Raw genomic sequence first — 10,114 nt, 5'->3', positions numbered from 1 at the left:
GAATTTTCTATCTCTTCTCTCTTATTCTATTTAATTATTTATTTACTAACACTTCTCTTCACCTCTTTTCATCTAAATATCCGAACCCACTCTTCTTCACTCTTCTCCCCTTTCTTTTTCTACTAATATAAAGGAATCTCTATACTGTGACATAGAGGATTCCTCTTTCTTTTCTTGTTTTCTTCTCTTTCATATGAGCAGGAACAAGGACAAAAGCACTCTTGTTGAAGTTGATCCTGAACCTGAAAGAACTTTGAAGAGGAAACTAAGAGAAGCTAAATTACAACAATCCAGAAGTAACCTTTCAAAAATTTTCGAACAAGAGAAGGAGATGGCAGCCGAACCCAATAATGATAATGCAAGAAGGATGCTTGGTGACTTTACCAAACCCACTGATGAGCGGATAATTTATACGCTTTTTGGCATTGTTTTTAGGTAGTTTTTAGTAAGTTTAAGCTACTTTTAGGGATGTTTTCATTAGTTTTTATGTTAAATTCACATTTCTGGACTTTACTATGAGTTTGTGTGTTTTTCTGTGATTTCAGGTAATTTTTGGCTGAAATTGAGGGACTTGAGCAAAACTCTGAAAAAGGCTGACAAAAGGACTGCTGATGCTGTTGGAATCTGACCTCCCTGCACTCGAAATGGATTTTCTGGAGCTACAGAACTCCAATTGGCGCGCTCTCAACGTCGTTGGAAAGTAGACATCCAGGGCTTTCCAGCAATATATAATAGTTTATACTTTATTCGGAAATTGACAACGTAACTTGGCGTTGAACGCCAAGTACATGCTGCTGTCTGGAGTTAAACGCCAGAAAAACGTCATGATCCGGAGTTGAACGCCCAAAACACGTCATAACTTGGAGTTCAACTCCAAGAGAAGCCTCAGCTCGTGGATAGATCAAGCTCAGCCCAAACATACACCAAGTGGGCCCCAGAAGTGGATTTATGCATCAAATACTTACTCATATAAACCCTAGTAGCTAGTCTAGTATATATAGGACCTCTTACTATTGTATTAGACATCTTTGGTCTCAGTTTTGTTTTATTCTTCATCTTAGGAGACTATTGATCACGTTTCAGGGGGCTGGCCATTCGGCCATGCCTGAACCTTTTACTTATGTATTTTCAACAGTGGAGTTTCTGCACACCATAGATTAAGGGTGTGGAGCTCTGCTGTACCTCAAGTTTCAATACAATTACTATTACTTTCTATTCAATTCTCTTTTATTCTTATTCCAAGATATACGTTGCACAACATTTTGATGAATGTGATGATCCGTGACACTCATCATCATTCTCACCTATGAACGCGCGTGACTGACAACCACTTCCGTTCTACCTTAGGCCGGGCGCATATCTCTTAGATTCCCCAACAGAATCTTCGTGGTATAAGCTAGATAGATGGCGGCATTCATGGAGATCCGGAAAGTCTAACCTTGTCTGTAGTATTCCGAGTAGGATCCTGGGAATCCGGAAAGTCTAACCTTGTCTGTGGTATTCCGAGTAGGATTCCGGTATTGAATGACTGTGACGAGCTTCAAACTCCTGAAGGCTGGGCGTTAGTGACAGACGCAAAAGAATCAATGGATTCTATTCCAACCTGATTGAGAACCGACAGATGATTAGCCGTGCTGTGACAGAGCATTTGGACCATTTTCACTGAGAGGATGGGATGTAGCTATCAACAAAGGGTGATGCCTCCAGACGATTAGCCGTGCAGTGACAGCGCATAGGACCATTTTCCCGAGAGGATTGAAAGTAGCCATTGATGATAGTGATGCCCTACATACAGCTTGCCCTGGAAAGGAGTAAGAAGGATTGGAAGAGCGAGTAGTGAAGTAGAGTTTCAAGAGGAACACAGCATCTCCATACACCTATCTGAAATTCCCACTCTTGATTTACATAAGTATTTCTATCCCTTTTTACTTTCTTTTTATTATTAATTTTCGAAATCCATAAACCAATTTAATCTGCCTAACTGAGATTTACAAGGTGACCATAGCTTGCTTCATACCAACAATCTCTGTGGGATCGACCCTTACTCGCGTAAGGTTTATTACTTGGACGACCCAGTACACTTGCTGGTTAGTTGAACGGAGTTGTGAATTCAAATAGAACCAATTATTAAATTTCATACAAGTACAAAGAGCATGTGATCACAATTTTGTCCACCAAGTTTTTGGCGCCGTTGCCGGGGATTGTTCGAGTATGGACAACTGACGGTTCATCTTGTTGCTCAGATTAGGTAATTTTCTTTTCAAAAATCTTTTTCAAAATTTTTCTTTTAATTTTCGTAACTTTAATTTCGAAAAAATTAATAAAAATACAAAAAAATCAGAAAATCATAAAAATAAAAAAATATTTTGTGTTTCTTGTTTGAGTCTTGAGTCAATTTTTAAGTTTGGTGTCAATTGCATGCTTTAAAAAAATTTTCTTGCATTTTTTCGAAAATTTCATGCATTCATAGTGTTCTTCATGATCTTCAAGTTGTTCTTGATAAGTCCTCTTGTTTGATCTTGATATTTTCTTGTCTTATGTCTTTTCTTGTTTTTCATGTGCATCTTTGCATTCATATTTTCCATGCATTAAAGATTTCTAAGTTTGGTGTCTTGCATGTTTTCTTTGCATCAAAAATTTTCAAAATTATGTTCTTGATGTTCATCATGATCTTCAAAGTGTTCTTGGTGTTCATCTTGACATTCATAGTGTTCTTGCATGCATCTTGTGTTTTGATCCAAAATTTTCATGTTTTGGGTCATTTTTGTGTTTTTCTCTCTCATCATAAAAAAATTTAAAAAATCAAAAAAATATATTTTCCTTTTTTATCTCCTAATTTTCGAAAATTTGAGTTGACTAGTTGTTTCTTACAAGTCAAGTCAAATTTTCAATTTTAAAAATCTTATCTTTTCAAAACTTTTTCAAAAATTAAATCTTTTCCTTTTTTCTTATTAATTTTCGAAATTTTTTTTTAAAATATTTTTCAAAATCTTTTTCTTATCTTTTATATCTAATTTTCGAAAATTAGCTAACAATTAATGTGATTGGTTCAAAAATTTGAAATTTGTTACTTTCTTGTTAAGAAAGGTTCAATCTTTAAATTCTAGAATCTTATCTTGTAGTTTCTTGTTAGTTAAGTCATTTTAAAAATTAAATCTTTTTCAAAATATCTTTTTCTTAAAAATCTTATCTTTTTATCTTATCTTTTTCAAAATTTTATCTTTTTCAAAATTTGATTTCAAAATATCTTATCTAACTTCCTATCTTCTTATCTTTTTCAAATTTGATTTCAAATCTTTTTCAATCAACTAACTAACTTTTTGTTTGTTTCTTATCTTTTTCAAAACCACCTAACTACTCTTTCCTCTCTAATTTTCGAAAATTACTAACCCCTTTTTCAAAATTATTTTTGAAAATTCTCCCTCTCTTTTCGTATTCTATTTAATTAATTTAATTACTAACACTTCTCTTCACCTCTCTCCATCTAAATATCCAAACCCATTCTTCTTCACTCTTCTCCCCTTTCTTCTTCTACTAACATAAAGGAATCTCTATACTGTGACATAGAGGATTCCTCTTTCTTTTCTTGTTTTCTTCTCTTTCATATGAGCAGGAACAGGGAAAAAGGCACACTTGTTGAAATTGATCCAGAACCTGAAAGGACTCTGAAGAGAAAATTAAGAGAAGCTAAATTACAACAATCCAGAAACAACCTTTCAGAAATTTTCGAACAAGAGAAGGAGATGGCAGCCGAAAATAATAACATTGCAAGGAGAATGCTTGGTGACTTCACAAAGCCAACGTCCAAATTTGATGGAAGAAGCATCTCCATTCCTGCCATTGGAGCCAACAACTTTGAGCTGAAACCTCAGCTAGTTGCCTTAATGCAACAAAACTGCAAGTTTTATGGACTTCCATCTGAAGATCCTTATCAGTTTTTAACTGAGTTCTTGCAGATCTGTGAGACTGTAAAGACGAATGGAGTTGATCCTGAAGTCTACAGACTCATGCTTTTCCCTTTTGCTGTAAAAGACAGAGCTAGAATATGGTTGGATTCACAACCCAAGGATAGCCTGGACTCCTGGGATAAGCTAGTCACTGCCTTCTTAGATAAATTCTTTCCTCCTCAAAAGCTGAGCAAGCTAAGAGTGGATGTTCAAACCTTCAAACAAAAAGATGGTGAATCCCTCTATGAAGCTTGGGAAAGATACAAGCAGCTGACCAAAAGATGTCCATCTGACATGTTTTCAGAATGGACCATATTAGATATATTCTATTATGGTCTCTCTGAATTTTCGAAAATGTCATTGGACCATTCTGCAGGTGAATCTATTCACCTAAAGAAAACGCCTGAAGAGGCTCAAGAACTTATTGACATGGTTGCAAACAACCAGTTCATGTACACTTCTGAGAGGAATTCCGTGAATAATGGGATACCTCAGAAGAAAGGAGTTCTTGAAATTGATGCTCTGAATGCCATATTGGCTCAGAACAAAGTGTTGACTCAACAGGTCAACATGATCTCTCAAAATCTAAATGGATGGCAACATGCATCCAATAGTACTAGAGAGGCAGCTTCTGAAGAAGCTTATGATCCTGAGAACCCTGCCATGGCAGAGGTTAATTACATGGGTGAACCTTATGGTAACACCTATAACTCATCATGGAGAAATCATCCAAATTTCTCATGGAAGGATCAACAAAAGCCTCAACAAGGCTTTAACAATGGTCGACGCAATAGGCTGAGTAATAGTAAGCCATATCCATCATCTTCTCAGCAACAAACAGAGAATTCTGAACAAAACACTTCTAATTTAGCCAACATAGTCTCTGATCTGTCAAAGGCCACTTTCAGTTTCATGAATGAAACAAGATCCTCCATTAGAAATTTGGAGGCACAAGTGGGCCAGCTGAGTAAGAAAGTCATTGAAACTCCTCCCAGTATTCTCCCAAGCAATACAGAAGAGAACCCAAAAGGAGAGTGCAAGGCCATTGATATACTCAACATGGCCGAATGCACAAGGGAGGAAGAGGACGAAAATCCTAGTGAGGAAGACCTCCTGGGACGTCCCTCAAGTAAGAAGGAGTTTCCTATTAAGGATCCAAAGGAATCTGAGGCTCATATAGAGACCATAGAGATTCCATTAAATCTCCTTCTGCCATTCATGAGCTCTAAAGACTATTCTTTCTCTGAAGAGGATGAAGATGTGACTGGAGAGCAAGTTGCTCAATACTTAGGAGCTATCATGAAGCTGAATGCCAAGTTGTTTGGTAATGAGACCTGGGAAAGTGAACCTCCCTTGCTCATTAGTGAACTGGATACCTGGATTCAGAAAACTCTACCTCAAAAGAAACAATATCCTGGCAAGTTTCTAATACCTTGTACCATAGGCACCATGAACTTTGCAAAAGCTCTGTGTGATCTGGGGTCAGGGATAAATCTTATGCCACTCTCTGTAATGGAGAAGTTGGGGATTATTGAGGTACAGCCTGCCTTGTTCTCATTAAAATTGGCAGACAAGTCATTAAGACAAGCTTATGGATTAGTAGAGGACGTGCTAGTAAAGGTTGAAGGCCTTTACATCCCTGCTGATTTCATAATCTTAGACACTAGGAAGGAAAAGGATGATTGCATCATCCTTGGAAGACCTTTCCTAGCCACAGCAGGAGCTGTGATAGATGTCAACAGAGGTGAATTAGTCCTTCAATTGAATGGGGACTACCTTGTGTTTAAGGCACATGGCCATCCCTCTGTGACAAAAGAGAGTAAGCATGAAGAACTTCTTTCAGTTCAGAGTCAAGAAGAGCCCCCACAGTCAAATTCTAAGTTTGGTGTTGTGAGGCCACAACCAAACTCTAAGTTTGGTGTTAAGATCCCATCTCCAAACTCTAAGTTTGGTGTGGGAAACTATACAACATTGACCTGATCACCTTGTGGCTCCATGAGAGCCACTGTCAAGCTATTGACATTAAAGAAGCGCTTGTTGGGAGGCAACCCAATTTTATCTAATTCTTATTTTATTTTATTGTTATTTTGTGTTTTATTAGGTACATGATCATGAGGAGTCACAAAAAAATCATAAAAATTAAAAACAGAATCAAAAACAGCAGAAGAAAAAAATCACACCCTGGAGGACGCACAGGCTGGCGTTCAACGCCAGTAAGATGCATCTGGCCGGCGTTCAACGCCAGAACAGAGCACCATTCTGGCGCTGAACGCCAGAAACAAGCAACATTCTGGCGCTGAACGCCAGGAATGTGCCTAGAGAAGGAAAGCTGGCGCTGAACGCCAGTAACAAGGATGAAACTGGCGTTCAACGCCAGAAACATGCTTTACATGGGCGTTGAACGCCCAGAATGTGCACCAATGGGCGTTTAAACGCCAGAATGGTGTGCCAAGGCATTTTACATGCCTATTTGGTGCAGGGATGGAATTCCTTGACACCTCAGGACCTGTGGACCCCACAGGATCACCTCAGGATCTGTGGACCCCACAGGATCCCCACCTACCATATTCCCACCTTACCTCCTAATCCTAGTTTTTGTGATTACTCTTCCCCATGTCACACTTCCCAACAACTTTCACCAATCACCTCAATTCCTCTTCCCAATCAACCCATTCACCACTCACATCCATCCACTCTTCCCCATACACCCCACCTACCTTCAAAAATTCAAAAACATTTTCCCACCCATTCCCACCCTAAATGACCGAAACCACACTACCCCCTCTCCCTATAAATACCCCTCCATTCTACTTCATTTTCACATAACACAACCCCTTCTTCTTCACTTGGCCGAACCTTCACATCTCCCTCTCTACCATCTTCTCTTCTTCTTCTTCTTCTCTTCTTTCTTCTATTGCTCGAGGACGAGCAAAATTTTAAGTTTGGTGTGGTAAAAGCATAAGCTTTTTTTTGTTTTTCCATTACCAATGGCACTTAAAGCCGGAGTATCCTCTAGAAAAGGAAAAGGGAAGACAAAAGCTTCCACCTCCGAGTCATGGGAGATGGAAAGATTCATCTCTAAGAGCCATCAAGACCACTTCTATGATGTTGTGGCAAAGAAGAAGGTGATCCCTGAGGTCCCTTTCAAGCTCAAAAAGAATGAATATCCGGAGATCCGACATGAAATCCAAAGAAGAGGTTGGGAAGTCCTAGCCAACCCCATGCAACAAGTCGGAATCTTAATGGTTCAAGAGTTCTATGCCAATGCATGGATCACTAGAAACCATGATCAAAGTATGAACCCGAGTCCAAAGAATTATCTCACAATGGTTCGGGGGAAGTACTTAGATTTTAGTCCGGAAAACGTGAGGTTGGCATTTCACTTGCCCATGATGCAAGGAGATGAACGCCCCTACACTAGAAGGGTCAACTTTAATCAAAGGTTGGACCAAGTCCTTATGGACATATGTGTGGAAGGAGCTCAATGGAAGAGAGACTCCAAAGGCAAGCCAGTCCAACTAAGAAGACTGGACCTCAAGCCTGTGGCTAGAGGATGGTTGGAGTTCATTCAACGCTCCATCATTCCTACTAGCAACCGATCTGAAGTTACTGTGGATCGGGCCATCATGATTCATGGCATCATGATTGGAGAGGAAGTAGAAGTTCATGAGGTCATCTCCAATGAAATCTACAAAATAGCCGACAAGCCCTCACCCATGGCAAGGCTAGCTTTTCCTCACCTTATTTGCCATCTGTGTTACTCAGCTGGAGTCATCATAGAAGGAGACATCCTCATTGAAGAGGATAAGCCCATCACCAAGAAGAGGATGGAGCAAGCAAGAGAGACCCTTCACGGTTCTCAAGAGATGCATGAGGAAGCTCATCATCAAGAAATCCCTGAGATGCCTCAAGGGATGCACTTTCCTCCCAACAACTATTGGGAGCAACTCAACACCTCCTTAGAAGATTTGAGCCACAATGTGGAACAATTAAGGGTAGAACATCATGACCACTCCATCATTCTCCAAGAAATAAGAGAAGATCAAAGAGCAATGAGGGAGGAGCAACAAAGGCAAGGAAGGGACATAGAAGAGCTTAAGGACATTGTTGGACCTTCAAGAAGAAGACGCCACTAAAGGTGGATTCATTCCTTGTTCTTTATTTCTTTCTGTTTTCGGTTTTTTTATGTTGTGTTTATCCATGTTTTGTGTCTTTATTTCATGATCATTAGTATGTAGTAACCATGTCTTAAAGCTATGAATAAATTCCATTAATCCTTCACCTCTCTTAAATGAAAAATGTTTTAATTCAAAAGAACAAGAAGTACATAAATTTCGAAAATTGTCCTTGAATTTAATTTAATTATATTGATGTGGTGACAATACTTTTTGTTTTCTGAATGAATACTTGAACAGTGCATATGTCTTTTGATCTTGTTGTTTATGAATGTTAAAATTGTTGGCTCTTGAAAGAATGATGAACAAGGAGAAATGTTATTGAGGATCTGAAAAATCATGAAATTGATTCTTGAAGCAAGAAAAAGTATTGAAAAAGAAAGCTTGCGAAAAAAAAAAGAAAAAAATGGCGAAAAAAAATAGAAAGAAAAAGAAAAAGCAAGCAGAAAAAGCCAATAGCCCTTAAAACCAAAAGGCAAGGGTAAAAAGGATCCAAGGCTTTGAGCATCAATGGATAGAGGGCCCAAGGAAATTAAATCCAGGCCTAAGCGGCTAAATCAAGCTGTCCCTAACCATGTGCTTGTGTCATGAAGGTCCAAGTGAAAAACTTGAGACTGAGTGGTTAAAGTCGTGATCCAAAGCAAAAAGAGTGTGCTTAAGAGCTCTGGACACCACTAACTGGGGACTCTAGCAAAGCTAAGTCACAATCTGAAAAGGTTCACCCAGTTATGTGTCTGTGGCATTTATGTATCTGGTGGTAATACTGGAAAACAAAATGCTTAGGGCCACGGCCAAGACTCATAAGTAGCTGTGTTCAAGAATCAACATGCTTAACTAGGAAAGTCAATAACACTATCCAAAATTCTAAGTTCCTAGAGAAGCCAATCATTCTAAACTTCAAAGGAAAAAGTGAGATGCCAAAACTATTCAGAAGCAAAAAGCTACAAGTCCCGCTCATCTAATTATAATTAATATTCATTGATATTTTGGAATTTATAGTATATTCTCTTCTTTTATCCTACTTGATTTTCAGTTGCTTGGGGACAAGCAACAATTTAAGTTTGGTGTTGTGATGAGCGGATAATTTATACGCTTTTTGGCATTGTTTTTAGGTAGTTTTTAGTAAGTTTAAGCTACTTTTAGGGATGTTTTCATTAGTTTTTATGTTAAATTCACATTTCTGGACTTTACTATGAGTTTGTGTGTTTTTCTGTGATTTCAGGTAATTTTTGGCTGAAATTGAGGGACTTGAGCAAAACTCTGAAAAAGGCTGACAAAAGGACTTGGAATCTGACCTCCCTGCACTCGAAATGGATTTTCTGGAGCTACAGAACTCTAATTGGCGCGCTCTAAACGGCGTTGGAAAGTAGACATCCAGGGCTTTCCAGCAATATATAATAGTCCATACTTTATTCGGAAATTGACGACGTAACTTGGCGTTGAACGCCAAGTACATGCTGCTGTCTGGAGTTAAACGCCAGAAAAACGTCATGATCCGGAGTTGAACGCCCAAAACACGTCATATCTTGGAGTTCAACTCCAAGAGAAGCCTCAGCTCGTGGATAGATCAAGCTCAGCCCAAACATACACCAAGTGGGCCCCGGAAGTGGATTTATGCATCAAATACTTACTCATGTAAACCCTAGTAGCTAGTCTAGTATATATAGGACCTCTTACTATTGTATTAGACATCTTTGGTCTCAGTTTTGTTTTATTCTTCATCTTAGGAGACTATTGATCAAGTTTCAGGGGGCTGGCCATTCGGCCATGCCTGAACCTTTTACTTATGTATTTTCAACAGTGGAGTTTCTGCACACCATAGATTAAGGGTGTGGAGCTCTGCTGTACCTCAAGTTTCAATACAATTACTATTACTTTCTATTCAATTCTCTTTTATTCTTATTCCAAGATATACGTTGCACAACACTTTGATGAATGTGATGATCCGTGACACTCATCATCATTCTCACCTATGAACGTGCGTGACTGACA

The sequence above is a fragment of the Arachis stenosperma genome, chromosome 5 (genome assembly GCF_014773155.1).
Source record: "Arachis stenosperma cultivar V10309 chromosome 5, arast.V10309.gnm1.PFL2, whole genome shotgun sequence".
Lineage (NCBI taxonomy): Eukaryota > Viridiplantae > Streptophyta > Magnoliopsida > Fabales > Fabaceae > Arachis > Arachis stenosperma.
Note: the sequence above shows the minus strand (reverse complement) of the source record.